Source organism: Anomalospiza imberbis, chromosome 7 (assembly GCF_031753505.1).
Source record: "Anomalospiza imberbis isolate Cuckoo-Finch-1a 21T00152 chromosome 7, ASM3175350v1, whole genome shotgun sequence".
Classification (NCBI taxonomy): domain Eukaryota; kingdom Metazoa; phylum Chordata; class Aves; order Passeriformes; family Viduidae; genus Anomalospiza; species Anomalospiza imberbis.
In genome coordinates this window covers 38,517,148-38,535,768 of record NC_089687.1, presented here as the reverse complement: position 1 = coordinate 38,535,768, position 18,621 = coordinate 38,517,148, and the positions used below count along the sequence as shown (strand labels likewise).

Here is an 18,621-nt window from a genome sequence, read left to right as displayed (position 1 = left end):
ATGGTATTGTGAACAAACTGCCACCACATATCAGGAATGGAAGCCAAATAAAATGAGATACAGGATGGAAAGAGGTAGATATTTTGAGACCACAACAAGACTATAGTTGCAAAAAAAATTTGCAAAGGATAAAAGAAAGGGCGGACTTGATGCCTAGGTGTCACAGCGCGCCGTTGTATCGTGCTGGGCAGCGACAGCAGGGGCGCGACCTTCCTCCCGTGAGCTCTGCTATGCCCAGTTATCGCTTGGTCCAGCGCAGGAGCAGATAACGATGACACGGGACTTGGGGTAGAACTGGGTAGATTTATTAGGTCCAAGACCTGGGACCCCAAGACAAAACTTAGGGCGTCTGCAGAGGTTTTTATAGGGGGGAGTGGTATAGGGCAACCAACCAAGGAGGGCATGGCAGGGGAGGAATCTAGGGCAGGATTAACATTCTATAAACCTATCAGCGAGAGCTGGGGAGGGGGATAATACAAAGAAACAAATGGGGTATCAAATACTACAAGATAGACAAGGAACCCTCTGGAAAAAGGGGTAGGGATAGGGAGGATTGACAACTGGGGAGGGAGGAAGTTAGGGAAGGGCTTGGGGAGATTGGCCACTCGGGAGGGGAGGAAATTAGGGAGGAGAATAGTGGGCAAACACAAACTTAAAGCAAAAACCACACCACAACACCTAGGCAATGAGCTAATGCTTGAGCTACACAAAAAGCTGCAGATGTGCAGAAAGAAGTAGTTACTTTGTAACAGGGCATGTGAATGAAGCACCTTTTAGAAATCAGCAAATTTAGCAGAACAAGCTAACTGCAAAAGCTAACCACTGGCTATTTGAGCAGACAATCCTATAGAGCATACACAAGAAGCAGGAGTGGAGAGTTCAAGCCCGAGGAAGACTTATGAGCCTTCATTCAAAACAACCAGCAGGAGGCTGACGACCACCTCGTGCAGAAACCGTGCATGTGCTACAAGGGCTTGCATTATCACGTGATTAGAAAATATGTTGCAATATGAAGGTGGGGAAAGTATAAAGTGCGCATGAAGTAAAAAACATAAAGGCTAGTGCTGCGCAAAGAATGGACGGGTGAGTTTGTGGTTGGAGCAATGGCCCTCACTCCTGGCATTGAATAAACAAATACTTCCTCCATAGGCCTTATACTGTTTTCTTGCCTAGTTTTTGGGCATCAGCACCCTAATCAGAGACACAGAACAGCGTCTCCTCCCAGAGTTATCACTACACGCTGCACATCCCCAAGAGTCTGCCTTGATGTTCGCTGGGGAATCTTGCCATTTGTGACCATCCGTTGCCACACTCAGCAGGGATGCAGTTTTGCTTGGACAAGATCTGCCACAGCCAGAGACACAGTGAATGGAGCCCAGAATATAACAGGCCAGCCAGATTCCTTTTTTCCAGAATACAGGAAAAAGAGTCAGAAAAGCACAGTGTTCTGTTCAAATCCGATTGTCCTTGAAAACTTAGAAACTGATGGTGTTGTGGTGGGACTGCCAAACCCCTCCATGAAAAACATTCATTTCAGGAAGGAGCAACGTCATCTGACAGAGACCAAGTGTTGCCACCACTTGCTCCAGGTGCTCCTGCCAACAGCCCCTGCAGGGAGGAGCACAGCCCCCGATGCACGTGGGCTTTGGCTCCCTCTGGCACAGAAGCCCCCCGGGGGCACAGGTCTCTGGGGCAGGAGACAGGCACCAGAGCTGCCAGGGCTCGGGGGGTGGCAGGTCTGCTTGGGCGGGGACTCTGCCACACCTGCTGGTGTCAGCGCTCCCCAGGCCCCAGGGCTCAGAGCAGCCCAGTTCGTGCCAACCCTTCCCTCCTGCCGCTCTCTCCAGCTGGAACAGGACAGGAGCCGAGCGGCTGAGATCCTGCACCAGGCCCTGCCCTACCTGGAGAGCCAACAGGAGCCCCTGCGAGAGGCGGCCGTCAGGTTCATGGGCGAGCTACGAGCCCGGGCTCCGTCCCCGCCCCGCCGCAGCTCGGCCCCAGCCCCGGCTGCTGCCCCGGCAGCGCCATCCGGGCCCGGCGCCGTGGAGCCCCGCCTGGCCTCGGCGCTGCTGCCGCCCTCCAGCAGCCGTGCCCTGGGGCGGCAGCGTGCGGCAAGGGCCCGGGCTGAGCCCTGCCGGGCCACCAGGGCGTGTGGCCACAGGGCTGGCAGCACCGCTGGCAGGGAGCTGTGCCGCTGGGGCCGTGACAGCCTCTGTGTTCACAGGGATCGCCGGGCGGAGCTTGAGGGGGCAGCAGGCAGAGCTCCAGCTGATCTACAATGGTGAGTGAGGGCAGCGGGCTGACAGCGGGGGCTGGCGGGAGGAGCTGCCATCCCTGCCCCGGCTGCGGAGGGCTCTGGTCCCTGTGTGGACCAGGGCTGGCCTGGGCAGAGCACACAGAGATTTCAGGGACACATGGGGGATTCGTGGCCCGCAGCTTCGGGCTGACCCCGTTGGTCCCTACTCCCTCCGGACCATGGCAAGAGCAGGCAGGGATGGCCCTGGCAGGGGCCTCTCCTCGGCTCCCCGCAGATCCAGGATCTGACCGTGGCTCTGATCCTCTCTCTTTCAGCCCTTGAAGAAATGGCAAACGACATCAGCCTCACCGTCGGACGCCTGGCAATTGAAACATTGTGCATCCTCAAGGCAGTAGAGCAGGCTCCCATCCCAATGTTCCAGAGGCTGCGGGATCAGCTGCGCAGGGCATGGCAGACACGGCCTCGTCTGTCGCGGCTTGGCTGGCTGAGCTGCTGGAGCTCTGTGGAGGGCTGATCCAGGAGGCTGTCTTTGCTGGGGCGACCTGAGTTAGCAGTGATTTTATTTTTCTTCCAAATTGCTCTTTTCTTCATTTTGTTTTCCTTTAGTATGTAAATGTAGAATGTATTATAATAGACAGGCTCCCAGACAGATCTTTCTTTTGCTGCCCAGAGCGTGCAGGGCATAGGGGAGGAGGGGGAAATTTTGCTTGGGCTCAGCCAGGTGGCCAGGCATGCAATGTGGCAGGGAAAATGGCCAGAGGCCCCTTGGCCTTTGGCGGTTCTGCTGAAGCCTTTGTGCCGCCCACAGAGCGGGTGGGCAGGGCCGGAGCTGCGGGGATCCCTGCGGGAGCGGTGCCTGGAGATGGCCACAAGCCCTGTCCCAGGCAGGAAGCGCCATCCGTGTGCTCCTGCCCGTGTGTTGCTGGCTGGATTGCTGAGGGCTCCGAGGTGCCTCTTGATGGGGCTTCTCCGGAGCTCCTGCGGGGCTGTGGCGCTGCTGCCGGGCAGGTTGGCCGGGCTGGGGGAGACCCTGAGAGGCTGGGGCAGTGGGCAGGCCTGAGCAAGTGGGTGTCAGAGGCCACCAGCAGCCCCCAGGCAGCCGCCTTGTTCCCAGCACCCGGCTGCTCTGGCGCTTCCCCAGATCGTCTCCCAGGCCTGCGGCAGAAGCCCTCGATGCTGGGACACCACCCCAGCAGGAGGGTGGGGACACCCCAAGGTGCCCAGGCTGGGCTGGCTGGGGACACGGAGGGCAGGGGGCGGTTGCCTGGGCATGGCCTCTGGCTGCTGCCAATAAGGGGCAGGGGGCAGAGGCAGGGCTGGCGGCCGGCCCCGGCTCTCGCGGCTGCCCAGGCCACGGTGCTGTGACCGAGGTCCCCCTGACACAGAGCTCTGGGGCCGCAGAGCTGCTGTCACCATGGGGAAGTCGGCCGTGTCTCACTGAGCAGGGCTGCGGAGGCGCTGCTGCCCCGGCGCCTCTGGACCCCACAGGAACAGCACCGGAGCGTGCTCAGGCACAGCAGCACCCTGAATGCCGGCACCTGCTCAACGAGGCTCCCGCACCCGCCGGGATGCCAGACGGGGGGAGACTGTGGGCGCAATTGCCCGTGCTTTGGCAAAAGGCTCCATCAGCGTTCACCACAATGGCTTTCTCTTGACTTGCCAGCCTCACAGCAACGCTTGGCTTCCATGGCCGTGCTTGAGGGCAGAGTCACCACCTTCCACAGGCGGACGTCCCGAGGCAGCGGCATTGGTGCCATGGTGAGAGAGAGACTCTGATGGGGCACGAGCCCTGCGCTGCAGCTGCCCTCCCTCTCCTCCATGCAGGCACCGTAAAGACACATGTGTCAGCTCTGAAACTAAATCCTGGACGTGCTTGCAACAAAGAACAAAGGAGGCGCCGGAGAAAAGCTGGGTCTTCTATGGCTCAGTTTTGCTCTCCACTTGGGGAATCACAGAATGCCACAGCACGTTGTGCTGCAAAGTATCAGAAAGATCATCCAGTTCCCACCGCCCTGCCATGGCCACAGGTGCTGTGCAGGCGCAGCTGTCACTAGGTTTGGAAGAACACTTTTCCGTGTTTACCTTTTCTCTCCTGGATTTCAAGCTAACATGATAAAATCGGCTGGTTACAGCTGAATTTTGTAGCCCACAGGACTTGGAATAGCAGTCTCCAGCGGGCCATGGGATGTCCATTCGGCCTTTGCTAGATCATCCCAATGGACCTCAGCTCTCCCTGATAGGTTTATAGAATGTTAATCCTGCCCTAGATTCCTCCCCTGCCATGCCCTCCTTGGTTGGTTGCCCTATACCACTCCCCCCTATAAAAACCTCTGCAGACCCCCGCAGCTTTTCTGAGGCGTTGTTCCTGCAGCTGACCTCGAGGCCAGACCACAGGACTTGGTGACCTGTGGCCTTCCAAGGCTTCGATTCTGCAGGTGCCCCTGAGGGCAGTGTGGCACTTGGTGCCCCAGAGCTTTTCTGAGGCACCTCCCACCCCTGCCTCCAGTGCCCTCGAGGCCAGACCACAATCCCTGACAGGAGTCTCCTGTCATTGTGGCAGGAGCCCTTGAGACCAGAGCGCAGGGCTTGCTGTCCTGTAGCCTTCCTGAGGCTTCTCTCTGGAAGGTGCATTCCAGGACTGCTGCAGGACCTGCTGCTAACCTGGAGATTTTCCAAGGCACCTCTCCTGCAAGTACCCACAAATCCAGTCACTGACATGGAGCAGAGACCCCCGAGAGTGCCCAAGCTGGCCTGGGTGGGGGAGGAGGAAGATGAGACCAGTGCCATCCTGCTGGATTTGCTTTTGGAGAAGGGTGTTTCCAGACCAGAGCAAGTAAGCAGCCTGTGGCCATGCTTCAACTCCCTCATGAGTCACATGGCTTCCCCAGCCACACCTGCTGGTCCCTGTGAGCCTTTGAGGCCATCGCAGTGCGGTGGGAAGGGAAGCACTTCTCTGGGGACACTGGGAACATCGCTCCCTCTGGCAGCTTTCCACATCGCCCCGTGCCTTCTCCAGGTGCCCGCCATGGTGAGATACATCCACCAGTGGCTCATGGCCAATGATTCTGCTGAGCACAGGCTGAACAGGACTCTGCTGCATCTCGCCGAAGCACAGCCAAATGACGCAGTAATGACACTGCTGCGTGTGGCCCCGTCCTGTGACAGGTATGGGGCCCACCTGCCCAGAGGGCTCAGGGCTCCCCAGCCCATCGCCCTGTACAGCTTATCCCGGGTGTCTGACCAACAAAGGGTTCCAGGGCCCTCTGGCTGCTCCCTTTCCCAGCCCTGGCATGTCAGCCCCGAGCCTGCTGCCATGCTCCCTCGCTGCTCCTCAGGGGCCTGTCCCCACAGGGCTGGGCTGCCTGGGTGCTGCTGGCGAGGGGCAGTGGGCAGAGGCAGAGCTGGCGGTCAGCCCGGGCCCCTAGAGATACCCAGGCCACGGTGCTGTGCCTGAGACCCCCTGAGACAGAGCTCTAACCCCGCAGAGCTGCCATGGCCATGTGGAAGACCATCATGTCCTCGCCCAGGACCGCGAAGCTGGCGCAGCGGATTCTCCTGGATGTGCTGGGGAGCTGGCCGAAGCACAGCACGTGCACCTCCGATGGGGACAAAACGGGTGTCTTTGCCCTAGCTGTGAGTTTTGGCCAGTGGCCTTTGCTGGCCCCAAAGCCGCCTCTCCTGCAGCTCTCCTTCCTCCTTCTCCCACTGCATCTCCCTGCCTCAGGTGCTGGCCTGAAACCTGGCCTAGGGGCAGCTGCAGGGCCACCGGTCCCGCTGCTGCCCCTGTGTTTCTCTGGGCCTCTCCCTGCCACGCTCGGGCCCTGCCACACGGACATCTCAGCACTGAGCGCGGTCTCGGGGGGCTTTGTCCTTTGCAGGCAACTGTGGTGATGTGGAAGATCCTCCAGGAGCCCTGTGTCCCACACATCGTGAAGGTGCACTCCTCCCGTCTACTTGTGCATCTGCTCTTCCAAGTGTTCTTCAGCACAGAAGAGACGCCAGAGGAGGTTGATACCTTCTGGAAGGGATGCCAGGAGCAACACGGCCATGCCACCAGCCCCAACAGGTGCTCCATTCCAGTCCTCCTGTCCCTGCCGCATCAACAGGGCAGGAGCCACTGCTCCCAGTGTGACCCGGGCCTTGCTCTGCACACAGGTTTGCCTTGCAGACCCTGAAGTCCCTGCTGTGCCTAGAGCAGTACAAGGATGTGGTGATGGCAATGGAACGCAGGTGTGGCTGGGACACGCTGCTCTGTGCTGACACCCAGCACTATGCCGTGGGTCTGCTGGCCAGGTGAGACCCCCTTCTCCCCACTGCCTCTGACATTTGTGCTCTGGCCCTGGGGGGCCCCACACAGTCCCCGTGGTCGTGGGCCAGAGGGCCTTGTCACTGAGGGATGGCCAAGCAGCCTGGAAAAAGCAGGGAAAGGGGGGTGCCCACAAAGAGCCAAATCTCAAATGGCCCAGGTCCCCTTGCTGTATGCTGGGGAAAGACCAAACCACTGTGAGTCAATCCTGGGAGAGGTTTGTTCCCCTGGCTCACAATCTTATGGACTTTTACTCCTGACAGGGAGATGTCCTGCATCTCCATACGCTCGTGTTCCCGGATCTTTCGCTATCTGCTCCAGCTGCTCAGCACACAGGAGCCACGCTGGGATCTGCCCGCCCTGGCATTCCTTGTGGAGGTGAGCCTGTTGGCCAGCGCTGCCTCGCTGAGCTGCCTCCCAGCTCTCTGCCCTCTCGTAGCCACAGCGGCCAGGACGGTGCCCACGCCCTGTGCTGCTGCCTGGGCCCAGCCCTGTGCGGTTCTGGGCTCCTGCCAGCCGGGTCCCCTGTCACTGCCCTGTGCCTTTCAGGTCCTAAAGTTCTTGGATTTGACTAAATCTGGTGTCAGCATCCTGAAGATCATGTCAAGGTACCTGCAGAGCGAGTGCAGGCAGCGGCGTTGCCTGGTGCTCAGAGGCCTCGTGGTGCTCAGCAAGGATTCCTCGACGGTGAGAAGGGGGCAGCGGCTGAAGCTGCGCTGGGCAAAGCAGCCCCTTGGGTTGGCAGGACTTCAGGAGCTGAGGCAGCTGCTGCCAGCTCTCCTGCCTCACCTGCCCCGGTGCTTTGGGACAGGCCTTTGGCCCGTGGGCCCTGCAGCAGCAGGGTGGGGTTGCAGAGCCAGGGCGGTGTTGGCCGTGCAGCCGTCCATGGCTTCCCAGCACAGCCTTGTGTTCCACACAGGCCAGAAGGATGTGCAGTGTATCTCAAAGCCTTCTGGAGTTGCTGGGAGATGCAGATGGAGACGTGGTCAGCATGAGCCTCCGTGTGTTCAGGAATGTGCTCCAGCACAAAGACATCCTGGTATCCAGCACCACTGCCCCAAAGCTGGCTGAGGTGCTCCTGCTGCTCTTTGACCACGTAAGGCTCTGTGTCCCCATCTGCAGGCCATGACTGCTCCCCAGAAACTTTGCCCACGTGAACCTGGAGTAATTGGTCTTAAGGCTTCACCCTCTTCCTTTCCTCCAGGACAACAGCTATGTGCAGGTGCTCTCGCTTGAGCTTTTCTTCAGGGTGATGGACCTGGTAGTGGATGAGGGAAAAAAGCCCCTTGAGAAGATTTTGAGCCAAAGCCTGCTCCCACTCTTTTTCTACTGCCATGATGAGAATCAGCGCATTGCAAAGGTGAGGTTTTGCGTGTTGCTGGTGGATCCCTGGGAGGGAGCTCAGCTGCCTCCTGCCCTGGCGCCTGGCAGGGCTGCAGCCTCCTCCAGGCCTTGGCACAGGAACACGTGTCCTGTGCCCTGGGCTGTGGGGCCATCTCTGGCTCTCTGCTGCTCTCCAGGCCTCTCAGGAAACACTGCTTCGTGTGGCCGAGTTCCTGAAGAGAAGGAAGCTCAAGCAGCTGGTGAAGAAGGAGCAGCTGTGGAAGTTTGCAGAGCGCCTGGTAAGGATGGCCTGGAAGCCCCAGGCTCAGCCTGGAGAAGCCCCCTGAGCGCGGTGCTCGGTGTGTGGGCCGGCAGCTGTGCCCCTGCCCGGTGTTGCACCCAGAGGCCGCACTGGCTCTTCTCCAGGCTCCCGTGGGCCCCAGCCGGGTGCCGATGGAGCCCCGGCCCGGCGGGGCTGCGGGGCGGCCCCGCGGCTCCCCGGGCAGCAGCCGGCCCTCTGCCCCCTCCAGAGCCCGGTGCCAGCGGCTGCTGGCCGGGCCTCGGGGCTGTGCGGGCAGGGGAGGCCGGGGCAGGGCGCAGGGAGCGCCCGGCCCAGGGGCTGAGCCCGCGCCAACCCTTCCCTCCTGCCGCTCTCTCCAGCTGGAAGAGGACAGGAGCCGAGTGGCCGAGATCCTGCGCCGGGCCCTGCCCTACCTGGACAGCCCACAGGAGCCCCTGCGAGAGGCGGCCGTCAGGTTCATGGGTGAGCCACGAGCCCGGGCTCCCTCCCCACCCCGCCGCAGCTCGGCCCCAGCCCCGGCTGCTGCCCCGGCAGCGCCATCCGGGCCCGGCGCCGTGGAGCCCCGCCTGGCCTCGGCGCTGCTGCCGCCCTCCGGCAGCCGTGCCCTGGGGCGGCAGCGTGCGGCAAGGGCCCGGGCTGAGCCCTGCCGGGCCACCAGGGCGTGTGGCCACAGGGCTGGCAGCGCCGCTGGCAGGGAGCTGTGCCGCTGGCAGCGCCGTGACAGCCTCTGTGTTCACAGGCATGGCCGGGGTGCTTCTGATGGGGCAGCAGGAAGAGCTCCACGCCCTCAGTCAGGGTGAGTGAGGGCAGCGGGCTGACAGCGGGGACTGGCGGGAGAGGTGCAATGCCTGGGCAGGGTGCTGCAATCCCTGTCCCGGCTGGGGTGGGCTTTGCTCCTTGTGTGGATAACAGGTGGCGTGGGCAGAGCACAGAGAGATTTCAGGGTCTCGGAGGGGCGGACTCATGGCAGGCTGATCCAGTTGACACCCCCTTTTCTTGTGGCTATGGCAAGAGCTGGGTGTGATGGACCTCACAGGAAGGTCTCCTAGGATTCCTGGCTCTAACTGGGGCTCTGCTCCTCTCTCTTCCAGCCCTTCAAGCCCTGAGGAGAGATGACAGACCTTCCCAGACAAACATGGAATTTCAGCATCTATTCAATGAAAGAGCTGCAGAACTGGCTCAGAAGAACCAGTGTCTGCATCAGGCCTCCAAATGCCATGGAAGATGAGACTACCTTGAGACCAGAAGAGACCAGCTGGAGCTCCAAGCACAGCGGATGATTGGAACGCCTGACCCTGTGGGAAACTTGCAGGGCTCCAGCCCTCTCCCTGCTTATAGATAGCTTCTTCCCTCCAGCCCTCAGACATTGCCCATCCCCTCTTTTTCCCTCCACTCTCCCTCCCTGTTGACATCTCTTTCCCTCCAGCCCTCAGATCCTGCCGATCCCAATTTTTCCCTCCCACCTCAGCCCTTGGTTTCATCTTCCATTAATAAACAGTTTGGCTTCTTCACTTTGCCTCCATCTCTGTGGAGATGAAGCGACGCAAATCCCGAGCCCTGGGGCACACAGGCCCCTGCTGCCGTCCTCTTCCATGCCATGGTTTGTGCACACACACAGAGGAACGAGGGCAGATCAGGCTGGAAAGGTGCCTGTGCTGAAATTCCACAACACTGTGGAGTTAGAGATCTTGCTGAGCACCTTGGAGCCCCTAGAACTTTGGAAGAGCCAGCCTGAGTATGCTCTGAACCCAGCTGTGAGGGATTCCATGGCAAGCATCCACAGAGGGCAAAGGAGCTTGGAATGCTGGAGGTTTTCAAGAATAGCTTCCTGAAAGCACAGCGGTGCTCCATCCCTGCACAGGATGAGGAAGAGGGCAGAACCAGCGACCATCCGGGCTTAACAGGGAGCTTTGGGTGTGCCTGAGGGCAAATGAAGCAGCAGCGCGGTGCCCGAGACTCGGACGCGCGACCGTGCCAGTGCCTGGAGCGCTGTCAGGCAGTGCCGGGATCCTAGGTGTGGTTCTGGTCCCCACAAGTGAGGAATGGCAGCCCCAGGCTCAGAGCCAGTCAGAAAGCCAACCAAGTGAGCCCACAGGGAGGGCGCCCTTCCAGTTTCTCTGGGCCATGGCCGCAAAACAGCCCCTGCTGCTTCTTCCTCCGCCTGTGTTTGGGGTGTGCTGGTGGCAGAGGCAGCCAGGTTGGGCTCTGCCTTCCAAAGCCTGTTGGGAGCAGGCATGAAAAGCGCTGCGTGCACAGCGGAGAGTCCTGGAAGGTGCTGGCAAAAGCGTCCCGTGGGAACAGGGCTCTGGTCTGTGGCCGGGACCAGCCTGGTTTTGGTGCCGTGAGCGCAGGCAGGAGTTGAGTCAGCTGAAGAGGTGTAGGAATATAAAAAGGTAAAAGACACTTTCCAAAGCTGAGAAAGGCTGGGAAATTTCTACACCTTCTCCTGAGAAAGGAAGTTAAGAACCAAGTGAATACATTGATATTTGTCATAAGGAACAAGAAAGAACAAGAACGTATGGATAGCTCAAGATGTGAAGAGTCCGAGATATATGCTTTGCAAAGATAGAACAAGTTTCCATCTTAAAGAACGAATTATTGTGTATTGTTTGAGGTTCATAGAAGTCCTTTTGTCAATGTTTAACCCACGTGGGTCCTTTTCTGATTGCTTAGAGTATAATGACTTTACACCTTTTCTTTTATGCTATTGGTTCAAAGAATGTGTATAAAAAGGCTTTGCATGGGCTGCCATCTTGTCTCTGATCTGTGTTTGCATGGATGTTGTCATTTTCCTGTGCCTCTTGCTTTTTGCTTGTATGATGAAGACAGATAATAAATCACAAGTCTGCAACCAGTCAGGGTCCCGTCCCGTTTGTGAGACACGGACCGATCCGGAAGAAAGAGGCAGCGGGCAGCCCATGTTTGTAGAAGGCCTGGGGCTGCACGTCTGAGCCTCCACCTGGAAACACACTTGGGGGAATACAAGCTAGAGCTGGAGTGCCTGTCCGGAAAGGACCTGAAGTCTTTCAGCCTTGCCAGTGTTTCTTGAGGGTGTGTTGGTGTTCCCCAGAAAACCTACACATTTTGGGAAACGCCTTTGGAGGAAAGGGGCTTGCTTCTCAAGGAAAGTGCTTCCCAGGGAGCTCCCAGTGAGGTAGGTGCGAGTATCCCCCTTTGGCTCTCTGTGCTCCTTTCAGTCCTTGAAGGCCCATTGCACTTGGCAGAGGGGCAGGAAGAAGGCTGTGAAGAGCAGGTTTGGCATCCACCTGGACCTGCCGAGACCAAGCCAAGCACCTGCAGCAGGATGTGTTACCCCCCTTTGGACAGAGGTGTGAGCAGAACCGTCTCTGTCCCGCTGTGAGCCCCAAAGCTCTCTGTGGGAGCTGTGAATGAAAAGGCCTTTACACACACCCTTTTCACATCTTCCCTGTCTGCTGTTGCCCCAGATCGAAAAAAGCAAGATGTATTCTATTTGCCATCTGTAGGGCAGTTGTCTTGTGTGAAGTGGGCAGTTGTTCCTTATCTCTTCCACAATCAATCCTCCCTCTGGAAAGACATCTGCTGATAGTGGGCCACTGCAAGACTGAAAAGAACTGTAACATGCCATTGTGAGATGCTCCGCCCAGAGGGAGGAGCCAAGCATCCCTACCTGCATGTATAGTCTTGAACTTCTGGCCCAGGAGCACAGCTATTTCTGCGCTGGATTTTCCCAGAGGAACAGCTGCCTCTTCCACTGCCTCTTCAGAGGAAGACTGCACCCTTTTCCACAAGATCACTTCTCCAACAGAACCACACCTGACACTCCGGGAGGACTGCAGCCACAATTCCAATTGGACTGCTACCAACACCCTGTCCACCAGGGTGTCAGGTTGTATTCTGACTCTGTCAGTGTTGTTTTAGTTCACTGCATTGTTTATTTTATCTGTTATTTCCTTCCCTAATAAAGAACTGGTATTCCTGCTCCCATATTTTTGCCTGGGAGCCCCCCTTAATTTCAAACTTAGAGCAATTCAGAGGGAAGAGGTCTACATTTTTCCATTTCAGGGGAGGTTCCTGCCTTCCTTAGCAGACACCTGTCTTTCCAAACCAAGACAGCTGGGTTTCAGCTCTTGGCAATATGCATTTGCCTCCTGCTTGGTGGGAGCTGCTGTGGCCCAGGGCCAGCACAGAGCTGGGCTGGGTGGGCCAGGCAGCGTGGAGAGTCTTGGCTGATCTTGGCACATGCCTGGCCTCAGAAAGGCTTGGAAGGTTTGCCTCCCAAAGTGTCCTGCTCATTGGCTCTCCCTGTGCATCTTGGAGAGCACAAGGTAGGCATTTCTGGCAGCTGGGCATCAGCAGGCCTTACAATGGGGGCGTGTTGTGGAGCAAGCCCAGCTGAGGTACCCTTCCGCCGTGCCTGCCTGAAGCTCCCTGGGTTCCCCTGCCCCGCCGAGGCACGGTCAGCAGCAGGGGATACTCCCCTGTTTCTCGAGGAGTTTCGGGGAGCGGCTAAGACAGAGTGCTTCGCTGTTTGCCTGTTAAGGAGGAGAGGCGGCGTCCGAGGAGGTCATGAGGGAGTCAACACAAGGCTGGGGAAAAAGTCTCAGGTTTAATGCAAGCTCCAGGGAGCTCTGAATGCCCTTGTCCCAGCTTTTTTCAATCTCCGCCATTATCTACTTCTTATTCTATTTTCCACCTGTGTTACAATGCAACTTTAAAGACTGTTTTTACTTAAGACTAGGTTTTCCTGTGGTATACAATGGCTTTCTCCATCTCCATCTCCATCTTTCTGCAAAACTTACTAAGTGTAACTAGGTTCTTGAGCAAAAACAACCTCACGGATGGGTTTGCCTTTGCCTGAGGTGGGATTAATCTAAACAGTCTTTCTTAAAATACTTTCTATATGTACCACAGGGACTTTATCGCTGTTTACTGTGTGCAGGGGTTCAGACTGGGCAGAACTAGCTTGATTGATGGATCTTTGGGTGTTGACTACCTAGGTGGCTTTTGTTAAATTTATTTTTCAATTTCTAAAAGTTTCTCCGCCAAGTGCCTTCAGGGGAGTTTTAAGTAGTCTGTTGCACCGTTCAACTTTCCCGGCAGTTGGTGTATGATAGGGGATATGATATATCCATTCAATACCATGTTGCCTGGCCCAGGTGTTGATAAGGCCGTTCTTGAAATAGGTCCCATTGTCCAATTCAATTCTCTCAGGGGTGTTGTGTCTTTACAGGACTTGCTTTTCTAGTCTCAGGATGGTGTTTTGGGCAGTAGCATGAGACACAGGGTAGGTATCTAACTAGGGCTGCTTCAGAAAGTCCCAATGGATGGAAGGCAGAGACAAGACCATTGAGGAACTTGGATATGAGCTCTACCAAATCTGCCAACACATCAAGCTCAAAGGTGGACAGCACAGTGTGATTTAAATAACATTCCTGTTCCATTATACTGGGGAACAAGATGTTACCATCTGAACTAGTCCTTCATTAATTAAGTCTGGACAGGAGAGTTCTGAAGGTTGGTTCGGAGCAGATGCTCATGTAGGAGGAAACCTTGAAGGCACCCTGTGAATCTGCATGTGCAGCTTTCTACCTCTGTATTTCATGAGTTACTTTTTATTTCTTCTTCTGGATCCTTCTCAAAACGGGTCAAAAAAAAAAAAAAAAAGGCAAAATGGTAGTGGCAGAGACTAAAGAGAAACATGAAAAAAGAAAAAAATTTGGAAGAGGACATCCCTCACAGCATGCAGCCAGTGCTGTTCCCTGGGAGGGACAGCCATGCTTTAAAGAGCTGATTTTCCTCCTTCTTTTCCAGGAGACTCTGAAGCCAAAATGCAACATTTGTAGGCCAGCTCACTCACTCCACCAAACTCCTCCAGTGCTGCAGGCTCTGCAGCTAAGGATGAGCCTGGCCCAACACCTGGGTTTGGGAGGCAGCGTGGGGACAGAAGGGAACAAACAGCTCATCACTGACACTCCAGAGAGGAAATATATTAATTAAACACCAAGGGTGACAGAGAATTCCCATGTGCCAATAGGATGACGAAACTGAGGAAAAAATATCTGAAATTAATGATTATTAATCTTCTATACCCACCCCAACTGATTATTCCTGCAGGTATAGAGTTAGAAATGCTTTATGTAGGATACATGCTGTTGATACTGTTTACTCAGCCCCAAATAAAGTTTTCAAATGCTTCAAAACCCTGTTTGTATTAGGAATACATAAATTCCTATCTGATTCAGACATTCATCACCTGCATATTCTTCTGAATATTTCAATGTAATCTGGTTTGAATGCAGATCATTGACTTTCTGTTCCAACACTGTCTGTAAACACCACACTCTATTTTGCTCAAAGCACACTAAATAATCTCTGACTTCACTGTAAGTGTCCAGAAAAAATTTAGCACTATTAATCAACTGAAACTGTTTACAGACATGTTTGGACAATGGATGCAGAAGATCAGGACTAAAGATTATTTTTAGCTGTTATTGTCCAATTTTACTTCTCTCCATACAAACCATTAAAGAACAGGTTTGAATAGTCTCAGAAACATTTATTAAAGCACTACAGGCAGCTGCAAACAGTCAGTTCCAAATAAATGCACCATTTAACAGCTAGAATAGCTGAAATTCCAACTAGCAATAGAGAGCAGCACATAAGTATTTGCCTGAAGGGTTCAGACAGTTTAATTCTCTTTTATTACCAACAAAGCAGAAAAGAAAGCTAGCTGAGAATTCTGCAGGAAAGGATGTGCTTTTGCTTTGAAGGAAGGGATTATTTTTAACCATTGCACCTCCTTGCTCAAGGGCTGAGGACAGCACCCCGTAGTAGCACCTGCTCCTGGGCCTTCAGCTCGTTGCGCTGGAGCCTCCTCTTCCTCTGAGCATCATAAACCTGCCCACGGTCATTCTCCACCTTGTCCTGCAAGGCCTGCAACAACAGCAAAACACACATGAGAAACATGGGATGGCAGCAAAACTTCCAGGTCACGTCTCCAACGAGCTCGGGAAGGACGTGGAGCACTGTGAGTCCAGCTGGACTTGGTGCTGAGGCATGACAGAGGCAGTTTGGCCACCCAGAAAAGTTACTTTGCACAGGTGGGACCGTTGGCTGAACAAGAGTAGTTACAGCTTAAAAGTCTTATCTTCTTATAGGCTACTCATCCTAATAATATATTATTTTTATATCTTCTTACCGACTATTCATCCTAAAAATGCAAGAAATACTCTCAAAGGTTGGAAGGCAAATGGAAATATTGCACCATTTGCATTTGCAAATGTCCCAGGTTTTTGTTGTCATCCTATCTGCACCACCTGAGCTTCTTAGGTGCAGTTTTGCAGTGTACCAACAGGTTTTTTTCTTTAAGCCAGAATAATCCTCTCTCTGGAAAGCAATGTCTGGAATTTGGAGTGGAAATCTATTCCATATTACTGAAGTGGGATGCTGGCCGAGATGAGGGTCTCCCCTCCTGCCCTGTAGTCAAATCTAGCACGTGATCTACAAATGAAGTATAAATGGCAATAAATAAAAGGAATAATATGATCCTGTCACTTTACCACAACTACCCAGTCCTTATTTAGTTCAGAAGTAATCACTCCTAAACCAAGCTCATAAAATGCATCAACAAATTTGTTTTGCCATGATTGTTCTCCTTATACATTTATTTTTATTCCAGCAGTCACTCAGAGCCTTGATCTTTTTGTTACATGCTTAAGAAAGGAACAGCGTGCCCCAAGGAACTGATAGTCTGTGTTATTGCTAACAGATACACACCAAGCAAACAATACAAAGTTTTTTTTGTTTGTTTCCTCCTCATTGTGGGATGTTTGAATACACGCTTAACATTTACTTACACATTTACTAAAAGCTTAGCGATGTTGTCAGCTTGAATAAAGGCATTGTTAACTGCAAGTGCTGACTCCAAGCAAAGTGCACAATGTGGATGGGGGATTGACACCAACACAGAAGCGGCTGTGGCTGCAGAAAGGGAATATTTTGAGTTATCTTTTGTATGGCAGGAAATCGGGGCATTGATACCCATCAGAAAAGCAGCACGGGGCTGGACCTGGGAAGGGGCTCGTGCTGCAAATGCCACTGAAGGAGCCCTCCAGTGCTGCTTTTAAAAAAGCTGAGCTGCACAGAGGCCTTCTGCAGAGCACCCTGGAGTTACAGAATCATTAAGGCTGGAAAAGACCTCCCAGATCATTGAGTCCAACCTTTGACCAACCCTACAATGGTCACTAAATCGTATCACGAAATGCCACGTTCACTTGTTTTTTGAACACTTCAGGGATGGTGACTCCACCACTTCCCTGGGCAGTTCCAGTTCTTGACCGTACTTTCAATGAAGAAATTTTTCTTAATACCCAACCTAAACCTCCCTTGCTGCCCCTGCCTTTCCCTTGAGAGGAGAGACCAAGAACCCCACGGACTCAGGGAGTTTTGCAGGACCTGCCATATGGTTTATGTTTGCTTCCAGCGGCCCAGGGTACCCGTGCACAACTCAGGATCATTAAAAGTCCTCATGGTGCAAAGATTTAACAGCAAAAATGCCTCGCTCTTTTCCACAGCACCAAAATCCTGCACTCTCCAATAATTTACAGGCTAAAATTGCTATTGAGGTAAGATAAGAGGACTACTTATGATAGATCTTGCATGCTGTTTTGACGTGATGCCAGGCATTAACTTTAAAGTCTTATAGCTGTAAGATTGTTACATGTTCTGATGCCAAAAATTGCAACCAGACCCAAGCATGAACTTCAAATCTGCCCAGGGACTTTTATGCTATCAGAGCTGCTGAGAAATGTTGAAATCCAGGCTTTGAATGCATAACCCGTCTTCAATAATCAACAAGTCTTGCAGGACCAGGAATTTGCATTATGAGAATGAAATATATGTGGCAATTATATGGGAACTGTAGGCTTTTTGTTTGCTTTTTGTCCACCTATCTTGTGAGGTAAAACACAAACAAACATAAAAGCTAAAATGAGCAGTGTAGATATGCAATAAGGAGCAGGGTCATTCCACATTTGAGGAAGATCACCAAAAACCCAATTAACTAAACAAAGATCCTGCCATAACCCCACAGTGTCCATTCATAACCAGCCCAGGATGACTCGCAGGAACATTCCTGAAGCACATTTTGGATAAACTACAAAGTATGACCCATCTTCTCCTGCTCTTTCAGGATCAGCTTTTCCAGCCCAAATGCTGAAAAATAAGGAGGCAAGAAACCTCATCACACATCACTCATCCTTCCCTTGTGCTCAAGAGCAAGTTGGACCCTTTCACAGGACTTGGAAGCTGGCCAAGAGATAACATTTAAAGGTTTAAATACATGTGAGTCCATATAAATGAGTTTGTGCCAGAAAACAGATTTCTATCACCCCCATCCGCAGGTCCTGAGTACAAAACTGGATCTCAGACTGTTCATGCACAGGACAGCAGCCCCGTGGTGGCAAAGAGAAGTGGTGCCCTGCTCCTTCCTTCCCTTCTCCACTTTTACATCTCTTATTTACAACAAACTTCTTCTGCAGAGGGTAAAACAAGAGGCTCCTTTAAATCTGAGGGTTTGCAATGCATCTGAAAGTCTTTAAATTTGGGAAATTCAGATAACACAGCCTTTATTAGGTTCACCTACTCTAGGTAGTGTTTGCCAGCACGGAGCACACATGTTTTATTTCATTAGGACAGCAGAAAATGTCCTAAATTTAAATTTAGAAAGAAAGTATTTTTACTATAGCGTGTAAGTACAGCAAACTAACAACTCTTCCAGTTATCCATTCACCATTTGTCCAAACCAGAACTGACTGTATGAACTCCCAGATTTTTCCAATCACATCATAACTGGCTCTTGGCAGGTTTTGTATTGGGATGGCAAAAAACAACTCAGCTAATTCCTTGGATCAATCACAAATACCTTTACTGGACCCTTTTTGGACTATTCCTGTGCTGCATAAATTCCACGAGTAATTAATGTTCATTTGAGTACTCCAGATATTGTATCAGCACAATGGCAAAAAAAGTAAAACCAAAAGCTCAGCATTTGATCAAAGCCGTGCCAGAATGAAAAAGCAACATCAAAATCTCATGGTTGCTGTAGATTCCTGCATGCGATTAACTCTGAAAATAACTATTGGAAGTACACAAGTTTGTTGCTCGTGATTTTAATTTTCTAGGAGGGATCATGAGAGATGTCATGAATAATGCACCTTTTTGAAGATCACACTGAAAATTCTCTCTGTAGTCAAAAAGCCTCACATGCAGTGGCCAGAGCCTGAATGCTGATGGCAATTCCTGAAGCTACCAGAACCTCAGATCTTTCTCTGAATCAGACAGGGAAGCTTTTGCCATATAGAACGCTCTTAAAAACAGCAGAGGATTTACCCCAGGTACACCCCAGAACATCTCTTTTATAAAATTAAACAAAGTTCTGTTTTGTTCAGAAAT

The 18,621-nt window shown here is 53.3% G+C and overlaps 1 protein-coding gene and 1 long non-coding RNA gene across 2 annotated transcripts in view; one reads left to right on the top strand and one right to left on the bottom strand.

The window, feature by feature from the left end:
- Positions 1-18,621, bottom strand: part of LOC137477521 (maestro heat-like repeat-containing protein family member 7) — a 185,734-nt gene that overhangs the window by 10,662 nt on the left and 156,451 nt on the right. The window lies entirely within an intron of this gene.
- On the top strand, positions 2,152-9,698 carry LOC137477524 (uncharacterized). Its single transcript, XR_011001046.1, has 2 exons — positions 2,152-2,281; positions 9,279-9,698. It is a non-coding gene; the product is annotated as an uncharacterized lncRNA (long non-coding RNA).